Below are 17,776 nucleotides of genomic sequence, written 5' to 3' on the forward strand. Positions count from 1 at the left end.
TTATTATTAGAAATTAGTGACGGAAATTATACTGTTTGTGATGCCTTAATTCCGTCACTAATTGTGACGGAAAAAATAATCCGTCACTAAATATTTTGTGACGCCAAATTTTGTGACGGAATCATTTCCGTCACAAATTCCGTCACTAATTGATTTGTGACGGATTTTATCAAAATTAGTGACAGATTTGTTCCCTCTCTAATTTTAATTTTTCTAGTAGTGGCTGTGGGAAGTCTAATGTATGCTCAAGTTTGTACCCGTCCCGATATTGCATTTATAGTGGGAGTTTTGGGCAGATACTTAAGTAATCCTGGGATGCAGCATTGGAAAGCAGTAAAGTGTGTAATACGCTATTTGAAGAGAACAAAAGGATATATGCTCACTTATCAGAAGTCTGACAGTTTAGAGATCATTGGATACTCAGACTCTGATTTTGCCGGATGTCAAGACAGTAAACGCTCCACATCTGGATACATCTTTATGTTGGCTGGAGGAGCTATCTCTTGGAAGTCTGTTAAACATACTATTATAGCTTCATCAACCATAGCTACGGAGTTCATTGCTTGTTTTGAGGCATCCAACCATGGGATATGGTTGCGAAATTTTATCACTAATTTACGTGTGGTTAATGGCATTGAAAGACCATTGAAAATCTATTATGATAATAACTCTGCAGTTCTTTATTCCAATAACAATAGGAGTACAACCAAGTCCAAATTCATTGATAAAAAGTTTGTGGTTGTTAAGGAAAGAGTTCAGAATAAGCAAATTTCTATAGAACATATAGGGACTAATTTTATGCTAGCTGATCCACTTACTAAGGGTTTGGTGCCTAAAGTCTTTCATGAGCACACTGCTCATATGGGTGTAATTCCTTATAGTACCTTAGTTTAGTAGGAGTCTCATTTATGTTTTGTGTCTTCTTTATTTTTATTTTTTCCAAATGTTTGTATTATTTGGATTTTCTACAGAAATAAAGTTGACAATTCTATTCTGAGCTTATTTTGTGCAATATATACATGTTGCATTTTGAATGGATCTCTATAAAGAATAAAGTTTGGACCAGTTGGAAATAGACATGATTAAGATCACGTTGCATGTAATTTCCATGCCACTTATCCATATTTGATCTATGTCGTTGAGTGCATACAATTGTGGTGATCATTGTGGTTTAGTTACATTAGATAATGATAAAAGCTGCAGTGGTTCCCTATTGTTGTATGAAATGGACCAGATAGTTTAAGGGGAGTCTAAAAGTAAATAGTATACGGTTGCGCGCCTAAAGAATTTTGTGATATAAATACTTAAATGAATATGAAGCCCAAGTGGGAGATTGTTAGAAATTTTATTTCATTGTTGCACAATTAACTCACTTCTGGTGAGAAAATATTTCTTTATTGCATTGTTGCACAATTATCTCACTTCCGGTGAGAATATTTCTTTATTGCATTGTTGCACAATTATCTCACTTCCGGTGAGAATATTTCTTTATTGCATTATTGCACAATTAACTCACTTCTGGTGAGAAAATATTTCTTTATTGCATTATTGCACAATTAACTCACTTCTGGTGAGAAAATATTCTTTTATTGCATTGTTGCACAATTATCTCACTTTCAGTGAGAAAATTAAAAAATTCATAAAATTTCTACATTTGACAATGTCTTCAGGATCATTGCAAAATTGTTACATATACAAATTTATAACATTCACAGAAAATTATACAATTTCACAAAAATTCTCTTTAATAAAAATTCAACTTTTAATCGATCTCTTTATCCGTATAATCAATTAAACCAAATTGAAGCAAAAAAAATTAGAAATTGACCAACGCATTCAAATACACGTATTATCAATGAAGAGAGAAAAAAAATTGTAACAATACGCTTTAGAACCCCATAACCTAATAACAACGACGACTCTGATATCACTTGTTGGGATAAATTTCTTAAGCCAAATAGAAATTTTCTATTAATCAATATTAAGAACCATTGTCTCAGATTACAGAATAAATGTAAATTATACGTATTTGTATCCATTGACGTTGATCAAAAGGTTGCAGGGGAATAGTCTTTTGGTGCAATGATCTTCCTTAGCCAAATTACTGGGTTCCTTGATGGGACTTGATGTTACTCTTTTGATGGGGAGACAGAGAGACGTGTGTTTCTGATTTGGCATATTGGGGACCATGACCATCTTTATGATTTTAAACCTATTAGGGTTTCCATTAACCCCTAACGGACCAAATATGGTTTTCACTTATTTGGGCCCATATCAGTTTTTCCTGTTGGCAGTCTAAAGGCTCACTAAAATTAGATCACTTTTATTGAGTCCAAATAAATGTAAATAACTAATATAAATACTACAAATAATATATGTAGCCCACAATAATTATTAGAAATAAAATTTCTAACATATTATCTCCCGCCATCTTTTGTTTTCTTATTAGGATATGTGTTTGCTAGCCACCGAAGAATTGTTTTATATATATATAACTTATATGTGAACATTGCTATTATAATGTGTTCAGACTTTACGCTGTATTCAGTCTAGAATATCTACGTTAGTTATTAGTTTGAACATGACAAAATTTATACATTTTGTTTCCTATATTGGCATGTTTTAAAAAAATATTTTAAGATCATTTTACATAAGTTCATAATATATATAAGAACTTACCTTATGTGAGACCCCATATCCGTTCCCTTTTCTCTTCCTCATTATCACTCTCATACTCTTTTCTCCTTCCCTTATTCACTCTCAAATTTTCTTTGTCTTCTCTTTGCCTTTGGTCTTTCTCTGGAACCATTAGGTGGTGGAGCTGAGGAGTTGTGTTAGAAGCTAGCAGAGGCGCGGGTTTTCTTTCTTCTCCGTTGATTTTCTCCGTCCGTCCTCCATCTTCTTCTCCATTCTCCGCGATCCCAAAGCTCGGATTCTTCACCGAGGTAAGGGAAGCTAGTAATTTTCTTTCTTTTGTCGCTGTTTTTGGCTATGGATGAGTTCTAGAAACTCATTAGATGCTTATTGATGGTTGATTCGTGACTGTGTTGAATGAAAACCTGTTTTTGGGGGTTTCGGGGTTTTTGGAAAAATTTGGGGAAATCCGTGATTTGTTGTTGCATGTTGAAAAAGGTAGTATTTTTGGGTTCTTGGATGGAAATGTGATGCTTTGAACCGATTGCATGTGCCTGGGAAGTTGATTTGGCAGGTTTTTGGGTGAAATTTTCGAACTGGGGAGAGTTGCTGTATGAATTTGCGTCGGGCGAAGTTCTTCGTGCCGGACGCAGTTCTTCGCGTGGTCTCAGGTGAGAATCGCGCCGGGCTCGCTCTTAAGGCGCCGGGCGCGCATTTGAATGTCATAATTTGACTTTATAGTCTTCATGAAAGTTGTAGCCTTGGATGTTAGCTTTCCAATGGCGCTGGAATCACTCAAAAAGGAGTTTTAGAACTCTAGATATGGCTGTTTTAGTGAAGAGGGGTCGAGCTGCTAGCTTTGTTTATAGTTGTTGCGGTTTTTATCATTTTTAACAAGGTAGATGAAGGAATTAGGACTTGGTGTCTTCACGAGAGTTGTAGTAAATATTTTTATCTTTCATATGAGATAAAGAGGAGTATGTTAGGAGTAGTATAACTCCTGGTGCGCTATGTTCTATGAAAGTTTCCATTTCACATTTAGTGATTTGGTTAAGTTGAAAGTTGTTTTAGGTGCTTAAGTTGATTAGTGTTGTTTGGGTGGGTAATTTGACGAGATAGATGAGTTGTAAACAAGATGGTTGGGTCGTATTATGTGTTGAACATGTTGTACGTTGTGATGTTGTTGATCATGCTGTTTTAAGCTGTTAAGGATGAATGTTTTTTTTTAGCTGAGTGATGATATTGTTGTGCTGCGCTGAGCGCGACCCTTGTCGCGCTGGGCGTGAGACTCCTTGGGAGTCTCTGCCTTGTGGGCGCTGGGCGCAATTTGAATTGCGCTGGGCGCGAGACCAAGGGGAGGTCTCTGCCTTCCCCGTGCTGGGCGCGGGTATGGGCACGCCGGGCGCGCGAGACTCCTTAGAGTCTCTGCCTGGCATGCGCTGGGCGCGTGTGAGCCTTGGGCTCTCTGGTTGAGTCCCTCCAGGCGTAGAAATACCTGCGCTGGGCGCGCTAGCCCTTGTGCTCTCTGGTTGTACCGCGCTGGGCGCAACCATGAGTGCGCCGGGCGCGGAGATGAGAAATTTCTATATGATGGTTGATGTTGTTTTATGCTTAGTTGAGTTGAAATAGACGAATATATTTGTGTTGTGCTGCAAGTTGACATGTTGAGTTGTACAGTTGAGTTGTGTTGAAAGTTGATGTTGAGTTGTACAGTTGAGTTGTGTTGAAAGTTGATGTTGAGTTGTACAGTTGTGTTGTGTTGCAAGTTGATATGTTGAGTTGCAAAAAGTTGTGTTGTGTTGAATGTTGATATGAGTTGTTGTAGGCCATAATGGCTGAGTTGTTGTAGGCCATAATGGCTGAGTTGTTGTAGCCATAATGGCTGAGTGGTTGTAGGCCGAAAGGCTGAGTTGTTGTAGGCCATAATGGCTGAGTTGCTGTAGGAGATCTCCGAGTTGATATGCGTGACGACGCATTGTGTGCTTATTGTTGATTATGTTGTAAGATCGATGAGTTGTATGCTGAAGATGTGAGATGTGTGCGGTTATGGCTAAATGTTGTGGTACTTTAAATGAATTTTCTTAAGTTGATTGATGTGTTGATTTGCTGTGCTGATAGGGGTAGCTGTTTACTATTCATATACTTATATATATGTATGTTATTTCTTTTCACTAGCTTACCCTTTGTTGTTTCCATGTGGTTTGGACGGCGATGATCATACTATGTATGGGAGCATAGCAGGGTTAGGCGGGTGGCTAGTGGTGAGTCTGCATCTGGCAGGCGGAGCTGGATCCTTGTTGATGCTTTGTTATTTTCAGCTACTTGGTGTAGCCATTGATAATGTATTTTGTTTTTGTACACTCTAACTCTAGTCGGATAGGGACTTTGTATATATTTATATTCTAGATCCTATATTTATATACTTGTCCTTTCTGTCTGGCGTTTCCGGTGTATAGTGGTGTGTGTAGTGACCAGCCGGGTCGTTACACCTTACAAGTTTTTAGTATTTAATTAATGTTATTTATATGTGAATATTATATATATATATATATATATATATATATATATTTAACAATTCAATCGTTAAAATTAAAGTTTTAATGCATAGATCAAGTCTGTAAATTTTTTTTAAAAAATTGAGAACTATTTGATACTTCATTTTTATTAATTCAAAATCAACGTTTAAAATATTTTTATGATTATCTGTCAATTTAAATTAATGAAATGAAGTATCAAATGATTTTCAAATGTTTTTTTAATAATTTGCAAACTTGGTTTATGAATTAAGAACTTTAAATTTAACAGTTGAATCGTTAAAATTTGATGTAGTACATGAGTTATAGAACGAAGTAAATCTAAGTATATTTACTCTTAAAGTAAACGGATCCCTCTAATATATATTCTAGTGAAGTCAAGGCAGTTCGCGTCTCTATTAAAAATAAGATAAAAAATGAGATTAAGTAATAAAAGTATGTTATTTTAACTGGTGTTGTAATTTGTCCTTAATTCTCAAGGTTTTGAATTTGATAAAAATATTATTAAAAGGATATAATTGTCTATCGAATGTAAAGATCAAGGTGATTACTAAAAAAATATCTCATATATATATATATATATATATATATATATATATATATATATATATAAATAGGTAGATAGATAAACGCTTAAATAATTTTGAAGTGTTTAGATATATTGTTATATATATAAACAAGTATAAGATACCGTTTCATTTTAAAATTAAAATTTTTAACTAAATAATTAATATGTTGACATTATATATTCAAAAATATTAAAAATAAAAGTCTAGCTAGCCACCATTTACATATCTTTCATTTAAAAAAAAAAGTACCGTAAATAAAAAAATGTAAAACACACAATAAAAAAACATCATTACACACATCAATAATTTTAAATTTTAAAATATTTAATAATCAAGAAAATATTAATAATATAATTAAGGCGCGAAAAATTTATATATTACAAAATCTTGATATAGGGTTAAAAATAAGTGATCATTCACATTTTTAAATAAATATAAATTTATATATATAAAAAAAAGTAAATCATCATTAAAATTCAACCGCCACACACCACTATAAGAAAACAAAAAAAAAATACTAGAAAATATAAATGAAATTAATAGCATCATATAAAAATATAAATTTATTTAATAGTTAATTATATATTTTTTTTGGTGAAAAAGAAAGAAACATATAAAAATATAAGAAGAAACAAATTTAATCAAAATAAGGAATTATAATTTATTTTATTTTACTTAATAGTTATATTAATTTGGATAAAAATAGAAAAGTAAAATATTTAATTTGGAGGAAGAAAAAGATTACATATATATATATATATATATATATATATATATATATATATATATATATGGAGGTTAGATTGAAAGTTCTTTATATTAAATGTGAATTTTATAAATTCAATCGTTAGATTGAAAGTTCTTTACTCTTAGATCATATATACAAAATTTTTATATTAATCCAAGATGATTATACTTCATTTTTATAAAACAAAATTGATGTAATATATTCATGTCAAAATATACTAAAATATGAACACTTTGATTTCGTTGAAGTTGTTATTCAATTTTAACAAAATTTTATATACACATATAAAGTGATATGAACTTTTAATCTAACGGTTGAATTTACAAAATTCATATTTAATATAAAATTATTGAATGATGTAATACTTAGTAAAAATTACACCAATATAATTATAACTCTTATATATATATATATATATATATATATATATATATATATATATATATATATATATATATATATATATATATGGGGAGGAGGGAATTCAAAGTTAGGCCTTTTTATAAATTCCACCTAAGTTATTCTAAATTATCTTGAAAAGCTTATGAAATAAGTTTTAAAAAATATTCAGTAACAATATATTTTTATAAGTTCTCTAAAATACTTACTACATAAGATAAATTTAAATATATAATTTTTAAATCTCTCAAACAAAGCTATAAACATAACAAAAATTTAATTTGCATTCCAATCAAAATCAATTAAAAATTAATCAAGTTTTCCGTTTGCACTTTCTTTCGAAGAAACCTACAGATCCATAAACCTCGTTCCCTATATCTTTCCCAAACTTTCACGTCTTTGCAAATTTTGTTTTTCAGAATTTTTTTTATGGATTTTGCCTCCAAAATTTGAAAGAGGTACTTATTATGTGTAACACCCAAATTTTTATTATTTTTTTTTATGGCATTTTCGTAATTAAAATAAAGTTATAGGGGTATTTTGGGTTTCGGAACGGGCCGTTCCAAAAGTGGAACGGGCCGTTCCAAATGTTGAAAATGTGAGGTTTTTGTAGTCCCAGAACGGCCTTGGAACGGGCCGTTCCGGTATGGAGAACGGGCCGTTCCGGAAGGAGGACGGGCCGTTCTGCTGAGATTGAGAACGGGCCGTTCTGGTTTCAGAACGGGCCGTTCTGGTTTTTTGGGAACGGGCCGTTTCGATTTTGGAACGGGCCGTTCCAATTACAAATTTTGCCCAGATTTGAAGGATCCGGAACGGGCCGTTCCGAAATCAGTACGGGCCGTTCCGGGTGCGTCAGACTGCCTATAAATAGGGGCAGGGGGTGAAAATTTTTATACAGAGGAAGAAAGTGAAATTTTAGAGAGAGAAAGAGAAGAGAGAGAGAGAGAGAGAGAGAGAGAGAAGAAAGAGAGAGAGAAAGGAAGAGGGAATCCAGAGGAGGAGGCTCTGCCTAAGTTTCAGCTCCGCTTATCCAGGTAAGGGGGGGAGTGAGAACCTCACTCAGGGGTGTGGGGATAATTGTTGGATAGTTGTTTGTCGGATTGGCCCCCAATCCCTTGCCGTTGTTCTGTTTGATTTTCTATTTACTTTACTTTGTTCTTTGTTGAAGGTGCCGTTGTTCTGTTTGATTTTCTATTTACTTTACTTTGTTCTTTGTTGAAGGTGCCGTTGTTCTGTTTGATTTTTTATTTACTCTACTTTGTTTTTGTTAAAGGTGTCGTTGTTCTGTCCGATTTTCTATTTATTATACTTTGTTCTTTGTTGAAAGTAATAAATGAGTATGAAATTAATGTTAATAATAAATGAGTTTTAATATGAACAAGAATGCTCTCTGTGAATACCTATGCGGACCTTATGAGGAGTATTGATGACATGACCATGTGAAATATGGACAAATGACAGGAGACCTAAGAATGGACTATTGAGACAAACTATGATTATGATACTATGACAAATAATGATATGATGTACTAAATGAAATTATGTAATAAGTTAAATGTTGAGTCCATGAGATTATGAATGTATGACATGCATCATATGCATATATTACTCCAGGTGTGCCGCTGAGGCCGCATACCCACGACTAACAAGGTGTACCTTATGGTCACCCACGATGTAACATGCTAACAAGGTGTACCTTATGGTCACCCACGACTAACAAGGTGTACCTTAGGGTCACCCACGATGTAACATGCTAACAAGGTGTACCTTAGGGTCACCAGTGATGTAACCAGGTGTACCTTAGGGTCACCAACGATGAATTGTGAATCTTCCGTATGGCGCCACATGCATGCATTTATGAGTTGAGTCCATGACATCATAAGCATGATAAATGAGTATATATATGTGATATTGACTATTTATGTATTGTTTACATGTGACTTATATATGTTGTGTGTGTGTGTGCTATCTAGCAGTTATTTCTGCACCTGAAACTGAGTGAGATGTTTCTCACTCCCTTGTTGTTTTTGTATATGTTTTAAATTGTGTTGCAGATGATCAGCATCATGGGGATGTTGGTGATGAGGCTTAAGGCTTCAGTGGGGCATGCTCTGATAGGATGTGGCATCGGGCATAGCTAGGCTTGTTTTTTTAGGGATGTTATTGTTTTAAAAGCTTTAATTTTCTCTTCTTATGTAATTTTGAACGTTCTTGAGAAAAGATCAAAATGTACATCTTTGTTATATTTTATTACATGATTTGGAAAATATAAATTGATTCCTAACCAGGAGGCACTGCCACCTTTACTGGAGTTAATTTATATTTCCTTTATTATTATTTGTATATATATGATTTCTTGTTTTTCACTAAATTGTATTGAAAATCTTAACTTCTTTTCTTTTATAATTCTTTTACACTGTAGTTATGATTTATGAGTTACGAATGTGAATCTTCTACCTTGTGATATTTGAAATATTTGTCAACTATGAAAGATTTTATTTACCCAAAAAGAAGAAAAGAAATATTTTATTGTTACATTTGTTGTATATTAATAATGGGGTAGAGGGTGTCACATTATGCACCTTCATCAATATTTTTTATTTAATAAAATATTGTGTTTAATTACATTTTGTACAACCAAACTTTTATTATATTGTGAATTTTGTTTCCAAATAATTTTTCTTTTGGCAAATTTTGTCTCCCAACTTGTGATAATGTTGCGGATTGTAACCCTCTATTAGATTAAACTTGATATAATATTTTGAATTTGTATTAATATTCATATAAGATAATTCATATAAATGAGGAAATTCAATATATTAAAACAAATATATTATATATTTACTTATACTACATAGATGATTTTATTTTTTGAGAAGTGTATACTATTCATATACTTCATTCGGTCTTTATTATAAGACACTTTTAACTGATAGAAATCTATTAAGATTCAAGATTTATAAATATTATTTTTAATTGATGGAAGGCTCAATAACTAGAAAAATATTTAAAAGAGTTTAAAACAATAATTTGAAAAACCTAGTGTGCCTAACACCAAATACTAAAAATGGTACAATGAAATGGACTTTATTTGAGTGGTTTATTTAGCTTTTGGACTGAATAGTTACATAAGTTTATTTATTGTAGTTTTTGTATTATATTTTAATTAAATAAGTTCAAATGACTTTTCCTATTGTGTAGATTAGTTTTGAGTGTTTTAAGCTTCCTTATGGAAAATAAATGATAATGGGAATTTATATTTTAGTGAAATCTTAGTGGAAAGTTAATACTTGAAAATAAAAGATTGCTTATCTTAGACTATAAATAAGAACATCTTGTAAGCATTCAAGACAAAATTGGAAGGTTAATCAAACTATGAGAGTTTTTCTTTTTGTTATTTGATAAAAACTTTGCAGCGTTGGTTCTACCAACAACAAGTCGCGGTTAGAATCAAATTCCTTTTCTATTCCTTGACTTGTTTTCAAGATGATCCTTAATTAAAAGAAAAAAGAGAATAAAAGAATAAAATAGATAGAGTTGAGAGAAAATGAATTGAAAGAAAAGGAGATAGAGAGCTAGAGAAAGAAAGAAACAATGTTAAGACAAAATGAGTCGAAAGAAAAGGAGGGAGAAAAAGAAAAAGAAATGCAAAGTTTTGTGTTCTAACCCTTTGTTTATAAGTGGTATTCCTCTTTTAAAGTGATGGAGTCTTGGATTGTGCAAACTCCATGGATTCTTCACACAACTCCTTCTTGAAATCCTTGAGAACAATTCAAGGAGTTGAACCGAAGAAGAAGAAGGAGCAATGTTGATCAAACTTGAACTAAGCTCCTCTCGGTTAGAAAGAACATAAGCTTAGAGCTACAAAAAGGAAGGCTCAAGGAAAATTATAGAGGAACTCTCACTCAATGACTTTTGGTTAGAGAGAAAAATGTAGAAGAATCTCTCATATAATGCTCAAAAGTGAGATAAACTACACAGACTTGGTCTAAATATAGGCAAAGGAAAAGTACCAAGGAAGCTAGGTTAACTTGAGTTTAAAACTAACCATGGTATGGTTAAGTTTAAACTCTAGGCGCCAAATTTGAATTTGAAAATTCAAACTTGGACATTCTCCCTAGATTCCCGGATCCTCCCATGTGCCACATGTGGAGCTTGCATCTTAATGTGATTTAATTCACATTTGAGGTGAATTTGAGTCACACCATGTCCACCACCCACAAGGCTAGTCACGTGACTCTAAATACACCTTAAATGTGTTTCAAATTATACTAAATGCAATCTCTCATGTAAATGTATTTTCTAGACACTAGGTGGCCGAAATACAAGGCCAAAAATGAACCTAAGCTACTTGGTTAAAATACAAGGCCCACAAACAAATATACAAGCCCAAGTGGGCCAACCCTGATCTACATGGGCTTTAGTGCATAACCCAATTAAAGAGAATTATGGACCTTTCCTTGGAGTTAGTCCAATCCTCCTCTAATCTTCTGACTATAGCCCTAGTGATTGGGCCTTTAGTCCATGGGTCTCCATCATGAAGGGGCTTGAAAAAATGCATCCAAAAAAGGAACGCAAAACGTCAAATTAAAATGAATTCGAGTTTTGAAAGATTCAAATTTCTCAAGGCATAAAAGAATTTAGTGGACATTTCTAGATTTTGGGTCCAAGTTTGGTGGGCACTTGCATGACCAAACAAAGTTCAAAAATATAGCAAGATGAAAAGGAAATCAATACAACTAGAAGACTAATTTCTGAAGCTAAGGATGAGTCATTTTCTACTACTATAATCCTTTCTTCAACATTGGATTATGGATTTATTTCTTCTTTTTGTGACACCCTTACTACCCCAACACATATATTGTAATAATCAAAACTTACAAATAAATTTTTCAATTTTGGTAAAAGGTTTCACATGAGAATCTTCAAAATTATTCTTCAATAACCACAATAATAAAAATGAAACGCAAGAGTTTACAAATTATTTTCAAAAATAATAATTACAATTCCAAATTCATATAAAAATCTATATCCTAAAAATCCTCTGCACCGATGTCACAATATCAGAGCATATCCACAATTCCACTGTTGGCATTCTAGATGCCACTCGAAGTCGGATCTTCCTCACCTAAAACATCCACAATTTATACGGTGAGAAAAGAAAATACCTATATGCAAAGCACATACAAACACACCACAAATGTAATCTCATCAAAACTCGTTGCTTAATAAAATATTTACAAGCATTCATATATATATATATATATATATATATATATATATATATATATATATATATATATATCATAATTTATCAATCATTCATCATCTTCACATCTCAATTCACAATTACATCAATCCATCACAATCCACATAAATCTTACAATTAACACTATGTCAAGACCACGCCACAACTGACACAAGTGATACAAGTTAATTGCCTCACTCATTCCACACCATGCCAGGGGCACGCTCGTCCTTGTAGCATCACTTACCCAAGGTTCGTCTCATCCCTGGTCATTAGTGTGAGGAACCACAATCACATCACAATCCACACAATCTCTTGCAATTAACCATATGCCAGGGCTGCCATATTTAACATAAGTGATGCGTGTTAATTGTCTCACTTATCCCACACCATGCCAGGGGCACGCTCGTCCTTGAAGCATCACTACTCAAGGTTCGTCTCATCCCTGGATATGTAGAAGCTGAATTTATACGAGATCTAGTTAGTCTCCCTCGTTGGGTTTCCCTCGGTCTGAAGCAGAAAGTAGAGGGAAAAGAAGAGAGAGCAGAAGAAAAGAAATCAGAAAATGAGAGGTGTGCCTTTTGGGAGTGGCAGAGAGCTCAATTTATAGGTCTCAGGCTTCGCCGGAACGACCCGTTCTAAATTCGGAATGGCCCGTTCTGGACCCTTGAATCATGGGTAAAAATCACACCCAGAACGGCCCGTTCTCAAACCAGAACGGCCCATTCTGGTTGCATTTATTACTCACAACTGTCATAGCCCGTTCCAAGCCCGTTCCCACATAGAGTTAAAGGCAATTTTTAATAGTCCAGAACGGCCCATTCCAACTTGAGAACGGCCCGTTCTGGGCAACGAACTCGCATATATTTTGGTAGTTTGGAACGGCCCGTTCCAATTCCAGAACAGCCCGTTCCAAGCTACTAAATCACATACCTTTTGGTAGTTTGGAACGACCCGTTCCAATTCCGGAACAGCCCATTCCAAGCTACTAAATCACCCCTATACCTTTATAAAATTACCAAAATACCCTCAATTAAAATAAATAAAAAGTGAAATAAAAATTGGGGTGTTACACTTTTCAAGTTTTAATATAATAATATAACTCATTTTTGTCTTGATGCCAAAGGAAGAATTGTAGATAACGATTCTATGGACAAAGCAATTCAATGAGATAGTGGATTCATATGCAAAACAAGATGTTGAATTTGATTTGAGGATGAATCATATCAAAGAGGGAGGGAATGATAGCAATCTATCAAGGGACAATATTTTCAAATATCAATTTCAATTGATGGAAGACTCAATGACTAGAAAAAGATCTAAAATAGTTTAAAAAAAAGACTTTGAAGAGTCAACACCAAATATTAAAGATACTATAGTGGGTTGGACTTTATTTGTGTGGTATACATAGCTGTTGGGTTGAATGTATAATTACATAAGCTCATTTTCTCAATTTTATTGTAATTTTGGTATTTTATTTTTATTAAATAAGTTCATAAGATTTTTCCTATTACCTAGGTTAGTTTTGACTGTTATAGGTTTCCTAGTGAAAAATAAATGATAGTGAAGATTTATGTCCTAGGGAGTCTTAATGGAAAGTTACTATTTGTAAATGAGGGGTTATTTTAGCCTATAAATAGGAATTTATTGTAAGCATGCAAGACAAATTAGGAAGATTAAACAAATTGTGAGTTTTTTCATTGTGAGAGCTTTTATTAAAGTATATCTAGTTTTTTTTTAAAAAAATCATAATCTAGGTCATTTAAAAAAAATTATGTTTAGCAAACTGGCCTATTTTAAAAAATATTTATTACTATCATTATCAAATTTGTTAATGTAGCCCACCTATATAAAATAACAGGAGGGATCTACTAAGAGTAAGTCTTGTTAGACTTACTTTACTTAATAACCCATATTTTATATCAAATTTTAACGATCCAATTGTTAAATTAAAACTTCTTAATGTATAAATCAAGTTTGTAAATTTTTTAAAAATTTAAAAAATAGTTGATACTTCATTTCATTAATTCAAATTGACAGATAATCATAAAATATTTTATACATTGATTTGAATCTATATAATGAAGTATTAAATGATTTTTAAATTTTTTAAACATTTGAAGACTTAATTTATACATTAAAAACTTTTAATTTAATAGTTAGATTACTAAAATTTAATTTAGAACATGAGTTATTAAGTGAAATATGTTTAACAAGACTTACTCTTGAAGTAAGTATCCCTCTTTTTAAAATAAATTATATATATATATATATATATATATATATATATATTATTACAATTATTATAGCAAAGTCTAATCGGACCTAACCTATTTATTTTATTTCTAATGTTAACATATTAATTTTATTAATATACTAGAAAAGAAAAGGCACTTTGTGCTTTCATTAAAAAAAAAAAATTTATGAGCAATTACTTATATGCATATGAGTTGTATACGTATATATGTGATATTTATATTAATATATTAAATTATTTAATATTTATGAGTTATTTTATATGAATATTAATGCAAATTCAAAATTTTCATTTACAATCATGTTAAGTATAAATAGTTTGAAAGAGAGACATTATTTGCAATATTTTAAAATTTGGGAGCAAAATTCGTGAATCAATTATTTGGCGGCAAAAATTGTGATAAAGTTAAAATTTGGAAGTACAAAATGTAAATATGTTTGATGCTTACATCAACATATTTTAATAAAATATTGACATAGAGACATAATTTGTATATTTTTCAAAACTTGAGGGCAAAATTTGCAAAAAAGAAAAAGTTTTGGGGAACAAAATTTGTAACAATGTAAAAGTTTGGAAGTACAAAATATAATTAAATATTATTTTAATAAGAAAATATAACTCTTTTTCATACTCAAATTAGGCATCAAATCCCAATTCTTAATTAAGATATTTTTTTTTAGTATTTTTAAGTTAATTGTAATTTGTTGTGAATGTAAACTTTTTTTACACTTTTAATTAATAATTATTTGATATATTCCTTTAAGATAATCATTATTGAAGTTAATAACAATTACAAATAAGTATGTGTAATTATATAGCATAACAATATAAAAAAGAGTAAAATACACTCACATTCAATTCTATGAAATTATATTAAAACTTCCTTTTTTTAATATTTATAGTAACCCCTTTTACATAGAGTCACAATGTAGTTTTCTTCAAATAATTAGGAGGAGTTAATGTAATGTATAAGAGGCGTTAGTATAATATTTTTTAAACTATTAAAAGAGATTATCGTAGGTATAAAAAAAGTAAGGAATATTTGTGTAATTCAATGAAACTTGACGAGGTATAAGTATAATTTATTCTATAAAAACTTATATTATTAATACTTTTAATAAATTTTTATTTTATTTTGATTGATTGAAAAAAACATATTTACCATAAATAAAAGAAATTACAATTGATAGGGAATAAAAGAAGAGAAAATCTAGAAAGTACTCTAACTAGTAATTGGCTCAAATCGGCTAGTTGGACTAATTGAACTAACAACTCATATATGATTCATTACAAACTGGCTAAAATTGACAAACCTTTTGAACCAGTGAATCAGAGTTCAAATCAACTAATGATCTTATATGGGGTAGCCCATGAAAATCGAACCTATGCTCTAATAAATACAAGAGACTTTGATGTTGTTGCACATACAACTATACTAATAAGTCAAATTGTTATATGAGCAACTTAAATTATTTGTATAGTATATTATTAACTTTAAATTATATATTTAATAATATAATATATATGTACATATTACATATATTATTTTGTGACATCAAAATTACAAGTATATGTATATATTATTTATATTTTTAATTTGTATTAATTTCTACAATTCAACATGCAAATTTTCCACGTATTTCTTCATACAAATTAAAAATAAAGATAATTTTAAATAAGAGGTGAATTGAAATTTAAAACATAATATGAATTTATTGAAATTTATAAGTATAAAATATATACATGAATATTTTTTTAAAATTAATAGAGACTGAGTCATATGATTTAATTAGTGACTGATAATTATGTGATTTACTTGATATCAAGTCTGTAAATCATAGCAATTATTTTTCTTTCCCTTATTTCTAGTGTTGTCAACCTCTTTTTGGTATAAGTTTATTAAGCTTACAATTCATTGCAACTTTTAGGAATCTTGGGTTAAATCTCACAAACGAAACTCTTTTTGTAGAGAAGTTAAAGATGAAGAACGTTGCAAACTCCAACACTTAAAAAGTCAATCATAAAATTGGGAGTTGAAGTTGGATTTTTGCTCAATAAGCCAATTAATTTGGTCATTGACTTAAAGTTGTATGATGGAGAGTCACAAAGAAGTCTGCTCACTCAACGAGCCAATCTGATTCGTTGAGTGAGAATTTGATAACCAACATAGATCAAGTGGCTCGCTTAGTGAGCTTTTTTTAGCTTAGTGAGATTGAAGCACAAAAAGTTTCTCTAATTGAGCGAGACTTGGGCATTGAATGAGACAAGTAGTAGAGACATTTTCTAGCTTAGCGAGACAATTTGGTCATTGAGAGAAAGCTAGTGGACACCTGAACCTATGCGACAAAGAGAATGTTCTCTAATAAGACCAAATTAGGGATTCGAAGGCATTATTGAAACATTGTTGACAAAACTCCTAAAGGTCAAGAATACCTTAGGAGAGCTACATTTCCTCACTTCTTCAATTCTTCATCATTGTTAATGGTTCCAATGGTTGCTTTTAGTTAAACTCCCTCTCATTGGGATTGGATGTAACTGGCTAATAACATCATGTATTAACTTTACTTCATTAACCTATGTTTCATTATATTCATTAGTGTTTTCACTCTTCTCTTAATGCTCTCTTGATTTATTGTATCTTGAGTGATTTATGGCTTTAGTTGTTATTAGAAAATGCTTCTTCAGTTATGTATGAGTTAAAACACACATTAAGAGTCATATTTAGGAATAAATATGAAGTTCAATGGGCGTTTATGAACTACCCATTTTTAATGCTTGTATTTAAGTCAAGTTAGTGAAGGGATTGAAGATTTAAGTGAAATACATGGTTTCAAACTGTTAAGGAATTAGAGTTTGAATACCTTTTGTGGTTTTGTTAATGTTGAGATGGAACATAGAGGAAAAACTTTTATAAACTAATACATGACAACGGTCTAGTGAAATCCAACCCTAGTGGTTCTCTCCATTTGATTTTACTCAAGTTTTGTCTCACGTGATTAATGAAAATCTCTAAGTTACATCTAATATATATTGCGCAAGTTCTCTTGAGATATGATCTTATTTTGAAAATACTACACATGACCTGATACACTTGCTAATCATTCAATAGAGATCCATCAATTTAATCTTTGATTCACTAACTTACTATTATAACTGATTTGATGATCAGTTTAATTTTTAAAACTATACTTCATCCTTTCATTTGTTTATTATTATTTTTGCAATTATTTATGCACTTTTTATTCTTTATAATAAAAATTTTAGTCAAATCAAATCTTATTTAATATTTTTAATTTAAAAGTATCTCTATAATAATAAATAAAAATATTATTTATTGCAAATATAGTTAAAAATATTTTAAAAAATATAGTGTATATTTTATATAAA

At 31.2% G+C, this 17,776-nt stretch overlaps 1 pseudogene; it reads left to right on the forward strand.

Moving 5' to 3' along the window:
- The first annotated feature begins 237 nt into the window (after positions 1-237).
- Positions 238-894, forward strand: LOC145954075 (secreted RxLR effector protein 161 pseudogene; annotated as a pseudogene).
- Positions 895-17,776: the final 16,882 nt, after the last annotated feature.

This window comes from Cajanus cajan, chromosome 1 (assembly GCF_000230855.2).
Source record: "Cajanus cajan strain Asha chromosome 1, NIPB_CcT2T_4, whole genome shotgun sequence".
Taxonomy (NCBI): Eukaryota; Viridiplantae; Streptophyta; class Magnoliopsida; order Fabales; family Fabaceae; genus Cajanus; species Cajanus cajan.